At 31.0% G+C, this 24,064-nt stretch overlaps 1 protein-coding gene across 1 annotated transcript in view; it reads left to right on the forward strand.

Annotated features, from left to right (window-relative positions):
* The first annotated feature begins 2,051 nt into the window (after positions 1–2,051).
* Positions 2,052–24,064, forward strand: part of LOC126776574 (atrial natriuretic peptide receptor 2-like) — a 54,085-nt gene continuing 32,072 nt past the window's right edge. Inside the window, exon 1 of the mRNA XM_050499204.1 lies at positions 2,052–2,204. The gene's annotated coding sequence lies outside the window, so the exon portion shown is untranslated. The remainder of the gene's footprint in view (positions 2,205–24,064) is intronic.

Consider the following 24,064-nt stretch of genomic DNA (forward strand, 5'->3'; position numbering starts at 1 on the left):
CGAGTGCCTGCAGTTGAAACAGATTGAAACAGCGTAACGCATCACTTGACATTGATACTACCGCAACAGAAATGGTAATTTTACCTTAATATTGAGTTCAATTGTTTTAAGATAAATTTACTATTCGCAGTCGATTAAATTTTGTTGCAGTAGATTAAGATATACAAGCCAAAAATTGTAAATAATTAATGAAAATAAGCCACATCCATATTTTAATTTATATAATCGTATTATCAAAATGAATTAAAAAAATACAGACTTATATAAGAAGTACATATTTTAGTTGATTTATAACAATACATATAATGTCATACTTTATATATAAATTTAACACCATTTTAACATTTTCTATGGATATATCAAGAATGTTGTGTAGCAAATCTTTAATTTCACTTAACATTTTGTTATATTACATTCTGATCAATTATTGGACTTAAAACCAATCTTAAATATTGTTATTATATTCTTTCATAGTAACAGCCTGTTAACGTCCCATTGCTGGTCTAAGGGACTCCCGATTGTGGAGATGATAAGTAGCTCATTTGACAATGCTGCTTCAATGCAAATTAATGGATATGACGTGCAGTTTTCCTCACGATGTATTCCTTCACCGCCAAGCTCGAGATGAATAATAAACACAAATTAAGCACTTGAAAATTCAGCAGTGCTTGAACCCACAACCTATATCCTCATTATGTATAAAATATTTGTTCATTATTTACTTATCTACAGCAGGTTATATAATTAAACACGCCTTATCATATTATGTACAGTAACAGTAACATCCTGTTAATGTCCCACTGCTGGGCTAAGGCCTCCTCTCCCTTTTGACGAGAAGGTATCAAGCTTATTCCACCACGCTGCTCCAATGCGGGTTGGTAGAATACACATGTGGCAGAATTTCAATTAAATTAGACACATGCATGACACTCACGATGTTTTCCTTCACCGTCAAGCACATATATTATGTAACTTAACTTCAAATATAATCATCAGAATTATACGTTATGAAATTTCTAAACTATAAATTAGTACATTTAAAGTGATTTGTAACATAATCAATTTTGTTGTTAAACAGTAAGTTTCATAATTTAAGTTATATCTGTTTGAACTTAATTTATAATATAAACATCACATTAATTGTTATGTTTATTTATAAAATTCAGGTGTATTTCTTTTGAATCAATATTAAGTCAGTAATTTGTTTAAGTTCTAAGTTTAGATTAAATTGGAGTAGAATGTAATTCAATGAATTTGTTTAAAAGTTTTATTTAGTGCTATCAATGTTAAATACGATTTTGCGAATTGCTATAAGACAAAATATTTAAAGTACCAATTATAATATTTTAAGTGGAAATTGAAAATGAAGAAGCTGCTGTAGAAATTAAATTTTAGCAAATATTCGCTCATGAATTTTCTTCCGCATTTTCCAACGAAAAAGTCAAACCAGAGGAAATTGAAATAATTCCCCCAACAAAAGATACAAAAGATTCGTCTCTTTATCTTTTCTTATAAATTACTTGAAAGTATTGTGAGTTAGATGTTAAATAAAATAAAAGTAATATTTGAAGTAATGCAAAGTTATTTCAATTACATTTTTGCATAGTTTCACTCAGTATTAAACATACATAATAATGTACACAAGTTATAACTTATTTATTTAAAATAACAACGTGATATAATAAAATGAATAAAAAATAAACAAATTACTAAATCCAGATGAAAGAACGAATGTTTCGCGTGAGTCTGGTTTCACAAATATTAAAATTAAATGTTACTAAGTCAACATTATTCAAATATTACTGTCAACATTTTTCAAATATTTTGTCAAGTAATTATCTTATAAAAGCCATAGATTTCCGGAAAAAAGATAAATAAAAGTTATTTTCATTTGCATAGAGAATCTGTGTAAAGAAAATTATCCATAGCTTTGTATGCGCTTTACGGTATAAAACACCGTAATATGGATAAATCATGATACCGTGTATATAGTACCTCCGGGCGTTAGGCGTGTGGCCTCATTGATCAGAGTTCCTTGCTAGCCGTCGTAGGCCGAGCGCGTCTACGACAGTCGCGCTACGGTCGTAGCACGCTACACTCGTAGCGGCAACGTACGCTAGGATAAACAAAAAATAACCGCTAGTGCTTAAAAAAGTCGTTTAGTGTTTTGTGTGCCACGTGACTTTTTGATTTCCGGGGGCAGCGTAAGTTTTTGTTAATGTACTTAGTTCTTGTCGTATTTGTGAGTACATAGGTCATCGCACGCTGGTTTCACATGCCTATTTGGAATTTATGTTTATAGCTTTATTATTTTAAAAGCTTGAAACATAACAAAGATCTGTCTTAAAAAATGTAAATGGATTTATAGATTTTTAATTTTTTTGCCATTAGTATGTTCTTATAAAATAATCAATTACAAAATAATTATATTTTAGTCACAATTTTTTGAAATATTATGTTAAAAACGTAATAAGATAAGATAGCTCCTTTTAAAATTAGAACACACAAAAGTACCTTTAATATTAGAATTTTTTCCTCACATTAATTTTCTTTTGAATACTTTTCTTTATTGTAACAAAAATAAATTGTTGTCACGCTTGTTTAGTAACTATTTGTTCATTACTTTTGTTAAATAACATTTAAAAAAGTGGTGTATATCATTTATTTATTATATATAAATAAAATAATGAAATAAATTCTGCTTTATCTTGCCTTTTTTTATTTTAGCTTAGATCAGCGTACGATTTAGTATTAATAAATTAGTGTATGATTCAAGCCAACTACGTAATATGTTGTAAAATAGCTAATAACAATATAATAAAGAAAATATTACCTGGAAGGACATTAATACTTCGTAGTCTAGACGAAGAGAAAAGATATGAATCATTATAGTAATAATAAGTAATATTCCTAAAAGATCAATTTTAAGAAACATTACATCTATAATATAACACTACAATTACATCTAAAATACATCTTAATATGTACATTTTTTCTTAGTAGTAGAATGCTTTGAGAAAGCTTTCTCGGTATTACACACTTGTCATTTGTTCTTAAGTCAGTCAGCAATGCTTTTTCCGGTTTTATGAGTGGGTGAGCCTGTGTAATAATAACATACAGAAATATCTTGATTCACAACGTTGGCGCATTGGTTGTTCAAGGTGTTGTTAACATTGGCAATGCGTCGTTTCTAACAAGTAGTCCATTTGCTCGATTACCTCCTTACGTAAAAAAAATTAATTAATTCGCTGCTTTCGACTGAAATCTCTCTCGCCATGATATTAGCATTTAACTTATGTGTATTATTATAATAAAAATATAACTTAGCTGGTTTTCGAATTTTGATAGCATTTTTTTATTATAGATAGTTTTCTAAATTTTTTTTATAAGGTTCTTTCAGAAATGTCTATCTATATCTTACTTAATATATCTGACAAGATATTAACTATCTTAAGTAGTTAAGCCATTTTTATTATTGTTAAACGTAGACTTTCTTTATAATAATAGTTTTAAAAATTATATACAGAATCTGATAATTTTTTTAGTTTGTATGGTTTAAAAAATCGATTGTAATGTTTCGTTTCAAATGTATGAATTGTATGGTTACATAAACATCTTTTTTTAAATGCTTAAAACTGAGTTACGATGATACGCTATTTTGATTCGTGCTTTAAATATTATAATTATTATGGTCAGTACGGCATATCACTTTTTGGCATTTCAAGATCGTGCGGTGATTTCGAGTTTGTCTATACATAATAGTGTACATTCCTTTGAAATTCAATTAAATTTTCAATTTCTTCAATTCAATTCGATGAAATTGAATTATTCACTAATTTGGTGAAAATCTTATCACTTGTTCGAAAAAAAAACTTTTAACACCTACTTAAGTATAATTGTATACTACCATTCAGCTAGTACTATTTATGGGCGGTATTGCCGATGAAATATGGAAGGCGGCGAACCGGGGGCTTTTGCACACCTTGGGAGAGACCTGTCTAGCATGGGATGCGATTGGTTTATAATCGATAGATTAATTGATTTCAGCTAACAAATAAATTGTCGCTGGTCTTGAGAAAAATGGACAGAGAATATCAATGAGAGAGTAAATCAATGCACAATGACGCATATTCACATGCTTTCTCCAGCGTTCGCGCACCTATTTGAGTATATTCGTATGCTTCAAGTGTACGCCGCGTGTCAAACCGAGCGCACTTTGAGTTTTGCTTGAGCGCATAGCGCTTGGGCAAATTTTAGCCAAGACTATATTTTTAAATTAATCCAACTAAAGACATTAATAACATGTAAAATGAAAAGAAAATGCGGAAATTTATATAGAGCTAATGCAATTGCAATAAAAGGGAAAAGCAATCTGCGGGTATTGTTATAAAGAATATGAAGTCTTTTCTGACATAATTTCAAACTGCGATAGAGCTCGAGACTTTCAAACTGTCCGTATATCAGTATCATTTATTTCCTGAACATGCCCTGGTTTCTGAAGCGAATGGCATAAGTAGTCGTGTATGACGTCATGCAAATTGATGGTATAGAATTATTAAAAAAATGTATAAACTAATGTAACTTTATGAATTTTTTGTTGATCATTTGATTGAAACGTGTCGACAAGAGAACACTTTTTCCAGTTTTTGTTTTCATTTGATGGAATTCTATAAATCATCACTTTTTTATCAATAAAATCGATTATTATTAAAAATATCTTATATTTATATTGAAATCCTTGGGAACGAATATAATTATAGTTGTTATTTATGAAAAATTTTGTTTATATACAATTTAGAAATGCAAATTAATAGTATCGTTATAAGTATAGTAATCGGTATTGGTTTGTAATATGCGAATATTTAATACTTGATTATTTAGTCACTAGTCACTATGTCTATATGGCTGCATATCTCGAGGTACTGGGTTCACGTCCAGGGTCGTGCCAATTAAAGAAGTTAGTGTTTGTTTTTTTGTCGAAAAATTCTTACTAGCAGACAGGAGTTTAGAGGTAAGCGGTGTTTACTCGAATTTAAACTATCGCTTCAGATTGCCGACCCATCTGATTATAAGAACAAGTAAATAGGTGCACATGTGTTTGCGTACTCACTTGTTCACTATAATATCTCAAGTGCCATTGGTATTAGTTTTTAAATAATTTTATTTTTAAATGATTAAATACCGTGTAGTTGATATTTCTTAATGCAGGATTATTAATAAATTTAATCGTATTTAATTAACATATAAATTGGTAAAAAAGAATTACTTCGTACCTTGCTGGTTTTTCGCGGTATAATTCGGAACCGTTGGCACTTATACATAGAATTCAAGGCCGTTATATAACGATTCATAAGCTTTTATAAGCTGGATTTTATATTCATTCAAATTCACATGTTAGTGTGTGGGTCGAACCTTGAAGCTGAATTTTAAGGCAGATTCAATAAATCGATGGAAACTTCGCAAGCACTTTGTTGTTGCTGTACATAACATAAATAAAATATTTTTTTCAGTTTTGTTTATTTAGTAGCTAAACTTTGGCAACTCTTCAATTTAAAGTAAACGAATCCTACTACGGCTAAGAATATTTTTAACATTTTAGTTAAACATTTTTTTATGTTTTGTGTGAAATAAATTACGCTTATAGAATAATGATCTTGTTATTTTTCTTAATCCATAAATGTCGTGACAATTTTAAAGATTTCATAATTATTATGTATCTAAATTACAGAACAGACTATAAAAGCAGCTATTTTAAATATCGTGCGAAAACGTAAATTTTATATATCGGTCCAAAACAATCATTTTAATGAAAACTCTTATGAAATGAAATTAAAACTTATCAAATGAATGAAAATGAATGATTCATATAAATAAATAATTTTAACATAACATATATGTTAAGTAATTATACTAAGCCTAAGTATATGTATATGTAAATTTTAGTTTGCTTCTTTCGTTTTAACGCTTCAATTAATTGTCTTTCCTTACCTTAATTGTAAAAGAGACAACAAAACACGATATATTTAGCAATGAAATAATTACGAAAATGTAGGTATACTAAGATAAAAAAGTCGTGTGTTAATATTAACTAAACGAAATTTGTTTACTGTATATTTGTTGCTGAGATGGCCCTGTGGTAAGAACGCGTGAATCTTAACCGATGATCGTGGGTTCAAACCCGGGCAAGCACCACTGAATTTTCATGTGCTTAATTTGTGATTATAAATCATCTTGTGCTTTACGGTGAAGGAAAACATCGTGAGGAAACCTGCATGTGTCTAATTTCGCTGAAATTCTGCCACATGTGTATTCCACCAACCCGCATTGGAGCAGCGTGGTGGAATAAGCTCCAAACCTTCTCCTCAAAAAGTGGAGAGGAGGCCTTTAGCCCAGCAGTGGGACATTCACAGGCTGTTGCGGTTACGGTTACGGTATATTTGTTACACTGATAGTTATATTATAGCACGTACAATATTTCTCGATTGCATTAGTATAAATTCCACTCGAATTATGCTGCGAACAAAAATCAAACGACTAGGTACGCATGATAGAAGTAAAAAAAAAAAACGTTTGAAATGTTACATAGAGTTTAACCTTGCGTTTAAGTTCGACTTTGAAATTTAGCTCTCATCGAAGAAGTTACTTCAAGTATATTTTAGGCAGAAAATATTTCAGCTCTTGATTATATTTACTCAAAGATGTGAAAAAAAAACGAATGTCGCCAGTCAAGCGTTGCGTGACGCATGTAATTTATTGCTTATTTGACGGGTATCGTGTGAAGGCCTCGATGAAAGAAAAGCAATAAGGCCTGATTTACACAAACAAAGATAGTATTTCGGTAAAGTGGTTGGAAAGTCAAGATAATTAGTAAAATTGTGTACCACTGAATTGTAATATATATTTATAACAATTGATCTCGTGTCTCGGTGGTTATGTTATCTTTAGGAAGACTGCTTGTCTCGGATGAAAATATTCCACATATGGTAGATTGGTCCGCATATAAACTCTCAACATTTAAAAATGAAGATTAGAGCTCAGCTCAGCGTTATCACTACCCGAAATTATATTTAAAAAAAAACATTTGATTGATTAAACTCGGTAATGTCATATTCAAATACGGATTTAAATTCTATATTTTATTTATATAATGGTAATATTAAGCTATAAATAAAAACCAAGTAACTTTTCATTTCTTGTAAAATTGTTTTGTATGTTTACAAAGCAAGTCAAATGATTAATTTTGTATTTAGAGGAATTATATTATTGTACTAGCTTGCGTCGTCTCGACTAGAGAGGAGTCAAGTGTTAGATAACTTGTCTTTCTGTACCCGATAACGTGTATAGAAAAAACATGATAATCAGTTCAGTAGCTAAGACCTGAAAGCATAACAATATGTATATATATATATATATATATATATATATATATATTATAACAATATATATACATATTAAGAAGTCATCGATAATATCTGTTGTAGCATTACATGCTTTATTATGTTATAAATAATCAAATATTTTATATGGTCTAATTAAATTAAAAAAAGTAACTGACATAAAATTAAAAAATTACAGACTTATAATTTATTAATCAAATAACACCCAATGTGTTAAATTATCCTCAAACAATAACAAGTAACTTGATGTGATGGTAGGACTTTGTGCCCTCAGAGTAGGGAGTAGGGTGGTACCCTTTCATGATTTATTCTAACGCTAGTATTGTTTACATAATACTTGCAGAGACAGGTAAAAGGTACATAACTGCCCAGTTTACAAGGTTGGTGGCGACTTGTTGATTTGACGAATTGCCTAATATTTCTTAGAGCGCTAATGTTTTAAGTGGCGGTGACTTATTGCTTGCCTATTTACAAGGCCGCCTATTATATATAAAACAAAATCATAATTATAACGTATATTTTCTTCAGTTCACGTACCTGATGCTTTCACCGAAAATATTTGATCTAACTTTTTTCATATGCTTCAAATTCGTGACTTTCCATTACACGAACAAAATATGTAAATGATGCAAGTAAACAATCGCGTGATGTTTGTTTTTCATTATTTATCGACAGTCGTAACTATTTTCATTCATATCATGAAGGTCATGATTTGTTCACTATTATATATCCAGTACAATTGGTGTTAGTTTTAGTTGAAAATGGCCGCCGTGAAATCGTTCAGGTGGCTTTTTGAGAGTCTAGTCTGTATTTTATTTAGAGCTATGAATATTTCAATAAATTTATAGTAACTTTGCAAACGTAGGAAAAAAGGATTTCCTTTGCCTTTTCTTTTCTTAAAAAAGCGTTTATGAGCCTATTTGATGAATATTTTATATCACGAAGGTCATCACAGATAATCTAAATATATTGCCATAATAATGTAACAAAAAGTGCAATATTAACAAGTTGATTCTATGGAAGTAATTTGGATTAATGTCTGGTAAATCATTATGGATTCCTGCTGTGCTGTTTTGTAAGAATTTACTTCATTACTCATCGTGCCAGTGGAATTTTGGCATCCGATTTATGGTGATATACTACTTTGATACGTGTATTCTTATAAATATTATAATTATTACAGTCAATGTCGCATATCGCTTTCTGAAATTTTACTACCATTTTCTGCGGTGAGTTTCGAGTTTAGTTTTTTTACAAAATACTAACTTCTGGTATCATTAGTTATAATATTGTGTAGATTTGAATATGAATTACGGTCAAATAAATTAGATTCTGTCACCTTTTTGAAGATTTATTTTTTGTTTGTAATATAAATAGCTATATGAAATGTATTTTTTGTGGAATTAGGCCCTATAATTTGGCCTTCATCTTCAACTAATAAAATATATCTTTAATGAACCAAACAAGACACGTACACCATAAATTGACATCTTACAATTACTTTACTTATAAGAATATTTTTAGCAAGACAAATGGAAAATAATAAAATGAATATATTTATTTTCGCCTCTAAGAATTCTATAAGAGAGAAGTTCTTTTCACTGTAGTAGCGTAATTATTAACATTTAGTTTTGAAATGAATTTTCAGCTTCGATTTAATTTTGACTTCAATGAAAAGAGAAATCAAATTTTAAATTCATAAAACTACAGCATTTACCGATGAGTATAATATATAATTACGTTTTAGTTTAAAAACTACAACTATATTATACTCAAGCATATACAAATATATATATATATATATATATATATATATATATATGTATGGGCAAGCACATGTTTTTCACTATTATATACTTAAAAAAGAACCCGCCAAGTTGGAATCAGACTTTACTGAAAAAAATTCTTACCATTACGATAGGAAATTAAATGAGAACAATAATAATAATAATGTCCTCCAGATCGATTTCAAGAGAGATTAGCCAATCTCAAGAGAGATTAGCCAACTACGCTACGATATTAAAGTTTTTATTGACCTGACCTGGGAATTGAACCCAGGACCTCAGGGTCTGCGACTTTACATCAAGCCAATAGACCAAGGAGGCAGTCTAATGAGAAAAACATTATAGTGTTCGAATATAATTTTTATGATAATAACATGTGACGAATATAACAACGTTATATTACTAAAATAAAACGTGCAAAAAATTCGCAAATATCTAAAAATAAGTCGAAGAAAAAAATAACAGCGTCAAATATTTTTTATATTATTTTATGAACAAATACTTGATTGTATTGTCACTTTTATTCATTCTGTGCAAAATTTCAGTTCAATCAGTCGAGTGGAACGAACTGCAAAATAATTTGTAATTTTTGCGAATACTATAGGGCGAATTTAATATAAATAAAAAATACTTATAATATTTATATTATTTGTTAAAATCTATTAGAATGTAATAGATATGATATGATGCCTTATAATGCAAGCTGTTTTGTTATAACTAAACTGCATTTTTTTTAAAATACTACTACATACTGGTAAAAAACTAAGATGTTATATACTTCTGCCTGTACTTACAGGCTCAATCAACTTTCAAGCCACAACACAACAATACTAAGTTTGGCGGAAGAATATGTGATATGGGTGGTACTTACTCCAACGTACCGTACAATGCTGTACCACCTTTACTGGTGGTAGGGCTTTGTGCAAGCTCGTCTGGGTAGGTACCACCCACTCATCAGATATTCTACCGCAAAACAGCAATACTTGATATTGTTGTGTTCCGGTTTGAAGGGTGAGTGAGCCAGTGTAATTACAGGCACAAGGGACATAAAATCTTAGTTCCCAAGGTTGGTGGCGCATTGACTATAAGCGATGGTTGACATTTCTTACAATGCCAATGTCTAAGGGCGTTTGGTGACCACTTACCATCAGGTGGCCCATATGCTCGTCCACCTTCCTATTATACTATACATGCGCTGTGCGGTTAATCTAACTCTGGATACTACTGGTGGTAGGGTTTTGTGCAAGCTCGTCTGGGTAGGTACCATCCACTCATCAGATATTCTACCGCAAAACAGCAGTACTTGGTATTGTTGTGTTCTGGTTTGAAAGGTGAGTGAGTCAGTGTAATTACAGGCATAAGGGACATAACGTCTTAGTTCCCAAGGTTGGTGGCGCATTGGCAATGTAAGCGATGGTTAATATTTCTTACAATGCCTATGTTTATGGGCGTTGGTGACCACTTACCATCGGGTGGCCCATATGCTCGTACGGAAGGTGTACGTGTATATTATAAAAAAAAAAATAATGAGTCCAGTCGTTTCTGCAAAAATAGGCTGTGACACAAGAGTGATTCTGTGTTTCGTTTTTTTTAACCATGAAATCCTGAATTAAAAATTCTAAAATATAAGTATATATATACTTATTACATTCATATTATATATAAAGATTTTATATCAAAACTAGATTCAATCCATTTCAGATATGTATGTACATACACGGTGTTGTATTTTGCTTGGCTGGAATGAAACAGTAACAATATCTATCTGAGCGTACGTAATTTTTGCCGGTGCATCGAATCATGCCTTCGAGAACAATAGTGTTTACGGAACCCTGGATAGAGATATCTTGTGTAAAACAATATTGTTATCTATACATTTATAATTTTCCATCTCAATTTTATTTGATCAAACTCCACTACTAATATTAAATATTTATACTAATAAATTTTGGACAGACATTGGAGACCTTTTTTTTTTAATGTTTATCTACAAAAATATCTTACTTTTAATACAAAAAACTTATACGAAAAGATGCAGTGCATTTCGAAGAAAGTTTTAGTACATAATATAAGTACCAGCTTCGCAGCTTTATCAGATTTCGATTTAGACAAATGACGTGACTTTCAGGTTCTTGTATATATATATATATATACAAGAACCTGAAATTTACGTATGTCGAAAACATTTTTGAAGTAATACTCATTCTATCACGATAAGAGTAATTTATTACGTATTTATATTTATATTTTACGTATTTTACTGTACGCTCTAATGTAAACATTGTTGACTTGTCACAATAAATAACTCTTAAAGTCTGCCGGAGTTTTTAATTGGTGGTTAAGCTACGACTCTCTTCAGTAAAATTGTAAGACCGAATTTGATTGATTGAATGTTTTAGTAAAACGATTTTAACGTAAAATGTTTTGACTTTAGTCGTTTAAAGTCGCGATACTTAGATAAGAAATGGTCTTCGTCAAAGAAATCATTCCTTGACCTAGACTCTTATATACTCTCTTATGTACTAATGCTTACATGGTAAACATCGTTGAAATATCTCTGAAGAGACATTTATATTTTAAGTAAAGACGGCTTTCTTTAAACAAACTTTAAAAATTGAAATCTTCTTTGAAGTTGAAAGCTCTTTGATCACAAGTTTCTCTCGTAGATGAATAATTCAAGTGCAACGCTGCCTTTGAGCCTAAATTAATTCTGTTTCATTTTATTTATCTTATTAAATTAATTTTTATTTTGTTCAGAAAACTATCAATTTGAATATAATATCTTATCAATTTTGAATAATAATAATATATAATACATTTTTATATGTTACTAATGCAAATATTAAAATTTTAATGTCAAGGAAATAACGGGATTAATATTTATAATTAATCTAAACGTTAATAAAATAAAATTTTTGCACTATGTAATTTTAAATTTGGAATTAAATTACACTCGTGGTTGAATTTGAATTGTCACAACTTCCAATAAAAGCTTCATACTCGGTCAGTTATTAATAAAGCTTAATATTATATGTGAAATTAATTGTTTTAGTTCGAATTTTAATGGCCGTACTCTGGTTAAGCATTCAATTGAATAAGCTTCTCCGAAATTGCAAGTACGCTGATACCATTGAGTCAGTAATATAATTTAAATGAATCCGAATATATTTGGTTGGCTTCGATGGGAACAAGGTTTTTGCGAATAAAATCATTTCTGTATGTTCATTTAATTAAAAATACTTCAACGAAATTAAATAATTGTAAAGATTTATTTAAAAACAAATGATTATATATTTTCTTTATGTAAATCAGGTAGATCGACTCACAAATTAACCACTTGATGGTACGTCACCACCACCATGTAAAAATTGTGTTTGATTTCAGCTCAGAAATTAGAGAGTTTTTAGACCTTTTCAAACGACTTCAAGAAAATAGGTTTTTAATTTGTTTGGTTTTTATGTTTGGGTATAATTCTTTTATTTATGAACTGATTTTGAATATGATTTTTGTTTTAGTTTCAATATATCTTTGAAATTGTTCCAACTCTGTTCCAATTTAAACGTTATCGATAATTGTTAAATTTTTATTTGAACTGAATATTATTCGAATATAAATATTAATATATTAGTTAGTTAGTAAGTTGGACTGGTAGTACGAATAATTAACATGTTAAAACACATAAAATAAACTTTATAATACTAGAATTGATACACGCTTTACTGGTGGTAGGGCTTTGTGCAAGCTCGTCTGGGTAGGTACCACCCACTCATCACATATTCTACCGCAAAACAGCAATACTTGATATTGTTGTGTTCCGGTTTGAAGGGCGAGTGAGCCAGTGTAATTGCAGGCACAAGGGACATAAAATCTTAGTTCCCAAGGTTGGTGGCGCATTGGCTATAAGCGATGGTTGACATTTCTTACAACGCCAATGTCTAAGGGCGTTTGGTGACCACTTACCATCAGGTGGCCCATATGCTCGTCCACCTTCCTATTCTATAAAAGAAAAAAACGCAAAATTATCAAGTTAAAATGTATAATTAAAGAAAATTGTGCTTCGAAATAATAATAATATTCCAAAATTAAATATTGTGAAAGCAAAAATTTCATTTTTATTTTAATTACAATGATTAATAGCTAATAAAGAACATTGAATGTTACTTGATTATTTAAAATAAAATATATTTTTTTATGTTTAGCCTGAAGCGGCATTTACTCTCCCGCTGGGAGTCTTGGCGTTGATTATTTTCCTTGTAAAAATAAAACTTCGTTGAGAACAAACCCTTTGCATCGGATTACGAAAAGTTTCAAAATTCGTTTATTTGTTGTTGTTTGATGGTAATACATAATATTCTAATAAAGATATGGTTTGAATTAAGATTATGAGTATATATCAGGATTTTATATTTAATATAGACATAATCAAAACATATGTAGGTAATATAATGGATTCGTATGATAGGTCCCTGGTCTATATATTATATTATTACTAAATATTTCTATTTTACTAGCTGTTACGTAGCTGCTTTGGGCATATTTAAATATTTAGTAAATAATTATTTATATCTACCGACTAAACACATTTCACTTGCGCTGTCTTCGGAGCATTCTGGGCATCACATGGCAGGATCGCGTGACAAACGGGTCTGTTCTAGGCGAGGCACAGCTGCCTAGCATCATGGCCATTCTCAAAATAAAACGGTTACGGTGGCTGGGACACGTGCATCGAATGGAGCAGACCCGTCTTCCAAGGCAAATACTACTGGGAGAGGTTGTGGATGCAAAGAGGTCTGTTGGGCGGCCTATGCTCCGTTACAAAGATTGCGCTAAGCGTGATATGGTTGCGTTTAACATCCCTAGCAATCGATGGGAGGAACTGGCAGAGGACCGTGCCAAGTGGCGACGCCTTATTCACGAAGGTCAATCAAAGCATGACAATGACTGGTTAAACCTACTAAAAGAAAAACGCACTAGGCGTCATGAGCGGGCTTCAAACCCCTGCCCATCTGGGGGCGCATACACTTGTCGGAAGTGCGGCCGGAGGATCCTCTCTCGCATTGGTCTATTCAGTCATGAACGCAAGTGCCTTCGCGATGCCGCTTAAATCATCTGTCAAAGATGCAGAGGCCTATATATATATATTTGGGGCCGGTTGGCGTGGTTGGTAGAAACTTGCCTTTCACGCCGTAGCTTGTGGGTTCGATTCCCACCCAGGACAGACATTTATGTGCATGAACATGTCTGTTTGTCCTGAGTCTGGGTGTAATTATCTATATAAGTATGTATTAAAAAAATATAAGTTTTATATGTACTATATATCATTTGTCTGGTTTCCATAGTGAAAGCTCTGCTTAGTTTGGGATCAGGTAGCCTTGTGTGAATAATGTGATGTTTGATATAATGGAATATATCCTGTTTGCCTTTGATATGAGTCATAACGAAACGCGTGACCGTACAACCGCATTGAAGCAGTGTGGTGGTAATCCACGCCTCAAAATTTTCTGGCTGGGTAGATTTAATGAATGTTTACATTATATTATATTATTTTTATTTATTTATTTATCCTTTATTTACAAACATATAAAAGAACAAGTAGTAAATATAGTATGCAAAGTTGGTATTATCAAGTAATAGTGATCTCTGCCAGGCAACCTCTGTAAAGAGAAATATTTATGTTTTGTTTTAGCCATGATCATTAATAGGGCGTTGTGTGCGAACAACTTTTACTTAAAATTTATTTAATGGTTATAAACTTAATAAAAATATGTAATATATTAACATACATACCCTTATATATACATATACACGTATACATACATACATATAAATAAACTTATATAAGAAATAAATAACCATAGACATATAATAATACAACATGCTATAATTATATTGATAAATAATAATTATGCAAACGACTCTTAAAAATATGTACAGATCCAGCTACTATGACGAATTTTTCGAGGTAGGAAATTTCATAGTTTGACTGCTTTAACCGTAAAGGAATTGCTGTATATTTTAGTACATCTCACAGGGATCAGCAATTTATTATCTTGTTTGCTCTCAGAGCGCAAATTGTTTGGTATATGAGAGCCAAGGAAGGTAAACCGCTCTTTTAGGTAGGTTGGAGTTTGAGGATGGTAGAGTATGGTATAAAGGAAAGAAAGGACATGCATATTTTGTCGCAACCGTATTGGCAGCCACTTTACTGTTTTACAATGCTGGGTAATATATTATGGGTAGTATATTTACGTATTTTTGGATAAATATGAAGCGAATACACATGCAAGCGCTTTAGTTTATATAGCAGTTCCTCAGAATTATCAAAATAGATCGAGTCGGCATAGTCCAATAGGGGTAATAATAAAGAGACGGCTAAGGCGAGTTTGGTTTTATACGGCAAAACCTTTTGGTACTGGAGATTTTTTTTTTATATATTATATATTGCGACGATTATAATATAAACAATTAATACGTTGAACTAGATTTCATCAGTTTTTTTTATGTCTTCCTGGTACAATAAGAGTATTTGATATTTTTTTAATTTTATGATAAGCTTTTGGTCTTCGTTTAAGTTTTACCATTACACAGAAATAAGATAATACGAAAGAATAGAAGTTGTAGTTCTTACCTATATGAATTATTTCTTAATGGACGAGCTGAGTGACTGTTATTGAGCGATATGAAGTTAAGTCTTTCTTAATCTTCCCTTCTTTATCTTGCCGACATCAAACAATAGGTACAAAATCTAATAAACATTTATTTAAACATGCACTGTTAACAGAAAACTAAATTAATAAAAGGTAATATATTATAAACAAAACTATGTCTTATTTATAGCGCGACAATGTTACATTTTATCAGCAAAGCGGTGTGGAGATGACATCACTTTCTAGTGACGCAAAAACTACTAAACCGATATGTATGTAGGTCGGACATAAAATTATTGGTGATGCTATATATTTTTTGATATATCTATACAGTAAAATCTCGTTTGTGTCCCACTGCTGGGCTAAGGCCTCCTATCCCTTTTGAGGAGAAGGTTTGGAGCTTATTCCACCACGCTGCTCTAATGCGGGTTGGTAGAATACACATGTGGCATAATTTCAATGAAATTAGACACATGCAGGTTTCCTCACGATGTTTTCCTTCACCGTAAAGCACGAGATGAATTATAAACCCAAATTAAGCACATGAAAATACAGTGGTGTTTACCCGGGTTTGAACCCACGATCATCGGTTAAGATTCACGCGTTCTAACCACTAGGCCATCTCGGCTTTTTAATATATCTATTATATATCTATATAAATATTGTAATACAAATTAACTAAATTCCTCATTCTGTATTTATACTCTTTCTAAACCACCCAACGGATTTTTATTTGGTTTACACTAATAGAAAAAGAATTAAAGCTGTATAAAGCTGTATAATATCCCGTATTGGAGGCCCTGGTCGAAATCAGTCATTAGGACATCATATTCTAAGCTTGAAAACTTGTACACTTCATTAACGAGCTCTAAATATATCTGCAATATAATAGCTGGGACGCAGACGAAATGAATCAATCCAATTAAATAGCCCAGCTAATGATTCCCAGTCACGTAAACTATTGTCGATATGGGCTAAATTTATCTCATATTGTTAGGAAACTTAATAACTTTGCTGAACGAACAACTTTAAGTGAAATGATATTTGTCGTATTATTAACACTAAAACAGATAAAATCGAGAAAGAATGATTCATCGAATAAGTGTTACGTAATTATTATTGCCAAATATTTATAAGAAAATTGAGAACGAATGTACGTATATACAGACACTAGATAAAGACTGAATGCGATTAAAGAGGCTTTAAATGTATTATACATGTAATATTACATTTAAATAAAGATTTATACTTATGAGAATTAATCATAACATTCCGTACGTCCAGCTGAGCAAAAGCCTAAGCTCTCCTCTTACGGAGAGGGTGAAGGCTATTTCTACTACGCTGGTTTATTGTGAGTTTAAGGATATACATGTAACAGAATTCCATAACCCACATGCATATTTCATCATGATGTGTTCCTTCAACACCACCTAATTGTAGACACAAATTAACAAAAATGGACACACAATGCTTGTCTGGATTTAACCCGTGATATTCGATTATGATTCACGGTTTTTTATCCACTGAGCCATTCGGCTCTTGTCTTATCTCAATTTCATTGTAACGAAGTTTTATCTTTATAAGAAAAATAATAGACTTTAAGCGCCCAGCGGGATATTAAACGCTGGAACTGAATAGCCTGGATTTATGTTTGAAATAATAAAGAGACAAAACTATATTTACCTACGTTATAATAATCTTAGTGTTGTGGAAATTGTTCAGTGTTTTTTGTTAATATATTGAGCAATCAAGTAAATAAGGCCATAATTATTTTTGACCGCTTAAAATAATGTAATCGTGTTATACTGTCCCACTGCTATGCGAAGTTTTTCCTTTGAGGAAGAGGGCTTGGAGCTTTTTCCATCACGATCATCCCTTGCAGCATGAAACTGAGACTCGAACAAAACATGCTGATTTCCTTCGATTTTTTTTATATAGTCGTGACCAATCAACTGTGTTTTTTTATTATCTGGACTCAGGTAAACTATCAATAAAAATTTAATATTACTATATCGCATATTCTCTAAAGTTTGTAAACTATTTTCTGTCAAAGTTTGTTGTTTATACTAGTTTAGTTATACTGGTTTAGTTACTAACTTCATTGTAGTCGAGAGTAATCGATAGTCTAGTCAATCACTTTCGTTGGATAACTGCCTGAACTATTACAGATACGCTAAACTTTGCCTTTGTTTTTATATCTATAAAAAGTATTATGAAAATGTTCATAGTATATGTATTTTATAAATGCGAAGATTAATATCGTGTGAAAAACCTTCACGTGTCTACTTTTGTCTAGTTAACTTTTTCTTATATCGCCAATGTGCCACCAACGTTGGCAACTAAGATGTTAATTCTCTTGGAAAGAAACACAACAATACTGAGTATTTCAATTGGGTGTGAAATATGTGATGAGTTGATGGTATCAACCCAAAATAGCTTTCATAAAGCGTTATAACGTAGGAAACTATATATAATTATATATATATTTCAAGAATATATGATACTCTTAAAAAATTACAAATAAAAGTATTCTTTAAATTTGGAAAACTAGGTTTATTTATATTTTATACATTTAAGTGTAAACCCAAAAAGGGAAATATTATATGAAAATGCGTAGATGTTATGCCGTAATGTATGTCCTTCAAACCGATTTCGGCCACGGCGGCCAATCTCAACAGAGATTAGCCAATTGCGCAGGAGATATTATAGCTCACAAGTGTGTATGCAAGCACAGGTGCACTCTCTATTCCCTAACTCTCATAATCCGATAGGATGGCAATCCTATCGGATCACGACCGGATAGAGTTCAGGCGCAGGACCAACGGCTTTAAGTGCTTTCCGAGGCACGGAAGAGTACACACTTCCAACTTCCAGACTTCGGGCTGCTACTGAGAATTTTCTAACAGAAAAACTCAATAACTTTTTATTGGCTCGACCTGGGAATTTAACCCAGGACCTCCGAGTCTGCGGCCTTACATATAGCCACTAGACCAACGAGGCAGTCAGTTATAATATAGTAAAGAGTTCCCACTGGGTGATGCCTCAATACGAGCTGTGAGAGCATTTGTCGCGGGATTATTATGATTGATTAAAACATTTATGTTTGTTTATGAATATAAATGAGGATTATCAGAATAGCTATAAATTTTTATTAGGGTAAGCTTTTGCTCCTATAAGGCGGACATGGCCGTTAAAGAACCGTTGTAGAGAGTCTTTTTAAACCATGAAACCAATGACGATCATTTTAATATAGCCTATACAAAAAAGTAGAAGTACATAATTCGTTTGTATATTTTTTTTTCATATAAATTTTGGTACATTTTTTTTGTTTACGTGAACAACTTTTGCATTGTGTTTATAGCTCAAATTTCAATGTTTCAATTTCATTTGTATAGAATATTGTTAAGTTTATTTTTAAATCGTTTTTTATATTTTGGAAAGAAACTATTTTATGTATATTTTTATGTATCATTTACGCAGTTTTAACAATAACATTATCAACGATATGTAAAATGTGAGATTTTTAGTCGAAGTACAAAAAAAAAATGTATGTATGTATGTACACTTTCCGAATCAGTACAATATTTAAATAATTATACGGTGAAAGAACCAGAGAACCAGAAAAGGTACTTTACAATCAACAACAAGGCTTAACTTTCAAATCCGTAGTTTTTTCAGACTCATTTGAGTTAGGACCGAGTCCAAGCATGAGAGTTGTTTGTTAAAAACTTTGAAGTATTCCTAACTGTGTAAGTTGCTCAAAGTTAGTACGATTTTTGAAAAAAAGAATATTTCAGGGAAATTTACAAATGCTCACTAATTTTATATAAAGAAAAGTTATAGTCACAAGTTTAAATAGTAAATAAAGTGTGTATATTTAGCACAAGATTTAAACAAAAGCAGACAAAATACCAACAATAATTACTTCCACGCTGTCGCGATTTGTACAGTAACTATTTTTAATTTTCATTATTATCTTTCAGGCTTTAATTTAAATAATTAAATCATACACGTATAAATAAACTAACTAATAATAATCACTATACTAATATGTACGTAAGTATATGTATGTTTGTGTGTGTGTTCTTCAATCGACCTTTTTTTTAAATTTAATATGCATTTACTTTTACTGACATGATAATAACATATACAAATAAATATATAAAGACAATTGTTTTTAATTGAATACTCATAGATAAAAAAAAGATTTAACGAATTTTCTATACGATTCAATAAAAATAAAACAGAATGGAACAATGAGCGAGTATTCGAATTATAAATGAAACGTAAAATAATTGGACGATGGTTTCCTAATTAAAAATGCGCTTTTAAATAAATATCTGCAGTTATTTTTTTAATTAAATTGCCTTTCAGTTCACTAAGAAAATAAGTTTGTTTTTACACATATAATAATGTTTCAAGAAGTTATAATTTGCCCACTGTTGGGTTAATGTCTCATTTTAAACAGACTATTTTGGAGCCTATTCCATTATCTAACATATTTGGCAGTCTGCCTATCTATTAATGACATAAATATTAACTGCTGTACCTAATTTAATCCCCTATAATTACATTGATTCCCGTTTGATATCGAGTCCGAGCAATAGAGAGTACCATACTATACTATTTGTTTATAGATTTTATGAAGTATTAAGTATTATAATTTATATCAGAATGGTTACCAATAAAGTAACAACTTATTGTATTTGCATAATCCTTCCTACATAAAAAGTGAGTGAAAATGGTGTTTCAAATTTCCATATGTTATAAAAGTTAAGCCGCTGGCAAACTTTCGTTATTCGTTGAAAGGTTTATATATTCGAATGAGCAATGTCAAATTACTTTTGTAAATGTAAATTTTTCATTCATTTTGTTTTTTTTTTGTTTTTAAAAAGAGTTTTTATTTGAAAATATTCTCTGTTTATATATATTTATATTGTAGCTTTGCATTTCTGATGCTTAATTAGCTCAGTGGATATAGCACAGCAACTTACATCGTAACAGATTGTATTTACAATTCAAAGATTTGTCCCACTGTCGAGATAGGACTTCCTTTCCTCGCGAGGAAGAGATATGGAGCATATTTCACGCTAGTACAATGTGGGCTGGCGGAGACACTTGACACTTACGTTGTCAGCATTACATCCGACCATGCAGGTTGTTTCCCTCACGAGATGAATATTAATTATAAAATAATAATATAAGTGGTTCTTTGTTGGGCTTGAACTACTACTGATCCTTAGTGAAGATTCTCATGTTCTGAGCTCTGGGCCACTGGGCAATCGGCCCTGGTGAAATAAGCTTCAAGTATTTTTCTTATGAGTCTTAGACCGGCGATCGGATAATCCCAGGTTGTTTCTTAAGTTTTTTTTATAACTTTACCTTAAGGTAAACATTAGAATTGTTATTCTGTGTTTATTTTAAAAACCTTTTGTCTAAAGTTTCTTCCGTTCCAGGGATTAAAATTAACTTCAACGACTTCAAGAGTGTATTGTTTACAATTCCACTACATAAGTATATTTGAGTAGTTAATAATGAATCTTGGTAAAGACAAACATCTACAGAAACTGACAAAAGCCAGATCGTTTACAACATTTCAACAATAACCCTACTTAAGTTTTAGTTAAGCCGAGTTCTAAGGTCACTTAAGCTCGTTCTAATGTTTCTAACTTCTAACCCATTATTAAACTTCTCTAATTACAAAACTATGCGTATTTATGATGTTGGAAAAAGCTTTTTCTGTTAATAATGTTGTTATCTAAAGCTGACCATTTAACATTAGATGGTCTGCCTCTAGGATAAAAAAAATAGTAATTATAGAGATTGTTGGTAGTGATGACATAACCTCGATTTAAAATAATTTAAAGGTTTGTAATAGGAATAAGAAGAAAACATTCATGAACCTAACACATTCATTATTTTCATATTTCGTCATAACCTTATACGTATAAATTGTCTTTAATTGTATTAAATTGTCTTTCGCACCAATAATATAATATAATATAATCAAAAAATTGTGTACAATAAAATAAATTCAAAGCGACAGATGGTGAAGTATTAATGTTTGTTTCCAATGAAGGCTAAGGAAGCCCGAAGCTCATTAAGTAATAAGGCTGTTTTGGTTGTACAAGTTTATTGAAATCATTAGGTAAACAGTTTGTTAAGCTGTTCTGATCATTACATTTTATCTAAATTTTCAATTACAAGCGGATTATGTTACAAAGGTTTATCAATTAAAAAGTTGTTAAGGGTCAAGCATATCTGTGGGAAGTAGAAGGTCTCTTTGATAACGATCTCGCTTGATTGCATAAGATTTGTCGTCGCATTACAGTTACCTTTGCAATGCTTTCGTTTTGTTTGGTTTCAAGACATGTCAAATGCCCTATTGTAATAAGATTAAAATATACAAATTTAAGGACTGAAAATAAGGATTGCCTTTGTCATTTTTAGATAATGAATTTTATCCTCCTCTTGTCTTAGGTTAAAGTGGTGTCCAGACTAAGGTTTGGAGCTCATTCCAGCGGGTAGGAGCTATGTGACAGAATTTATTTCAATACATGCAGGCTTCTTCACGATGATTTCCTTCACCACGGAGCATCAGTGATGCTTGCTCCATATTGAACTCGTAATCTTCAGCTGTAATTCACGTGTTCCAGCTTATTACAATTTAAAATGATCTAAATACTGGATAAACTGTTTTTGAATTAAAATATTCTTTGAATTCAATTTTGTTAACTTGAAATTACATTTTGCTTTTGAAAAGATATTACTACGTTCTCGTGAAAATATTTCTGTTTCGCCGAGTTCTTTTTGATTGCAGAAAATTGTTTCTGATTACACGGTTCCCAAGTTTCATACAATAAATAGAAATGAGGCAATTTGTATTTGAAAATTTTACTAGTTTTTTTAGTAAACTTATATCTACACTGAGTTATGTCTTAAAGAAAGTAATTCATTCATTACCAATGAGATCGTTAATTGTCACCACTAATCGTATCATTGGAAATGTAGGAAATATTAATCATTTCTTTAATATTAAATGCGTCACTAGTCTTGGCAACTAAGATCTCTTGTGCCTGTAATTACACTGGGTCACTCTTCCTTCAAATTATCTGTTAACAATATAAGTTATAACTATAATAAGTTACCTATATACCTGTTACCTTGGTACCAATTTTTTTTAATACATGCTTTACATAAAGTTGCAAGTTATTTTTTGTAATTTATAAAAACTTAAAGTAAATGACCTAGTGGTTAGAATGCATGAATCTTAACCGATGATAGTCGATTCAAATCCGGGCTACTGAATTTTTATGTCCTTAATGTGTGTTTGTGATTCTTCTCGTGCTTGACGGTGAAGGAAAACATCGTGAAGAAACCTGCATGAGCCTAATTTTATTGAAATTCTGCCACATGTGTATTCTATCAACCCGCATTGGATCAGTGTGGTGGAATAAGCTCCAAACTTTCTCCTTAGCCCAGCAGTGGGACATTAACAGGCTGTTACTGTACTGTAAAGTGTATGAAAATAGCATAATCAATAATCAAGTCGTATATTATATATAATTTACTTGTCCGACTTTTCTAACAGAGTAAGCAACAGAGCTAAGTTTCGAATTTCACACCACTAAAGTTACTCATAACAACTGATAACTAAAACGCTGCAGCATCGCATTGAGTTTAAATAACTACTTAATTCATAATTCAATATAAACTTAATTCATATATAACTATATAATATATTCATATATAAATAAATAAATAACATATTACATAGAAGTATCAAAAATCTATCTCCGGTTCATAAATAACACCACAGACCTCAGGAAAACAGGCCAAATAAACAGTTTTTTTTTAACAAAAATGTTTACAAATTTTTTCAAGCGGCCTCGAGGCGATGGTGTCACTCCCAATGCGTGCTATCATCAACTATTTATTACACCGGTAAAATTAAACTTTCTTAGCAAGTTAAATATTTTCTAATTAAACGGCTGATTGGTTAAGCCTTACAACATAGTAATTTAAGTCCAAAAGAAACTTGGTATTTTAATTTAGAGGTTGCGTGACTATGAATTTTTAGAATGTTTATTTTTGACTCAAAAATCAAGATATTAAAAGTTTAATTAACAACAGTGGCGTCTAGTGCTAAACATTGCAAATGAAAAACTGAAATCAAGGTTTAATTTTTTTCTATTTAATTATGTTTTATTTTATTTATTATATTTATTTCATTAAT

The sequence above is a fragment of the Nymphalis io genome, chromosome 20 (genome assembly GCF_905147045.1).
Source record: "Nymphalis io chromosome 20, ilAglIoxx1.1, whole genome shotgun sequence".
Classification (NCBI taxonomy): Eukaryota; Metazoa; Arthropoda; class Insecta; order Lepidoptera; family Nymphalidae; genus Nymphalis; species Nymphalis io.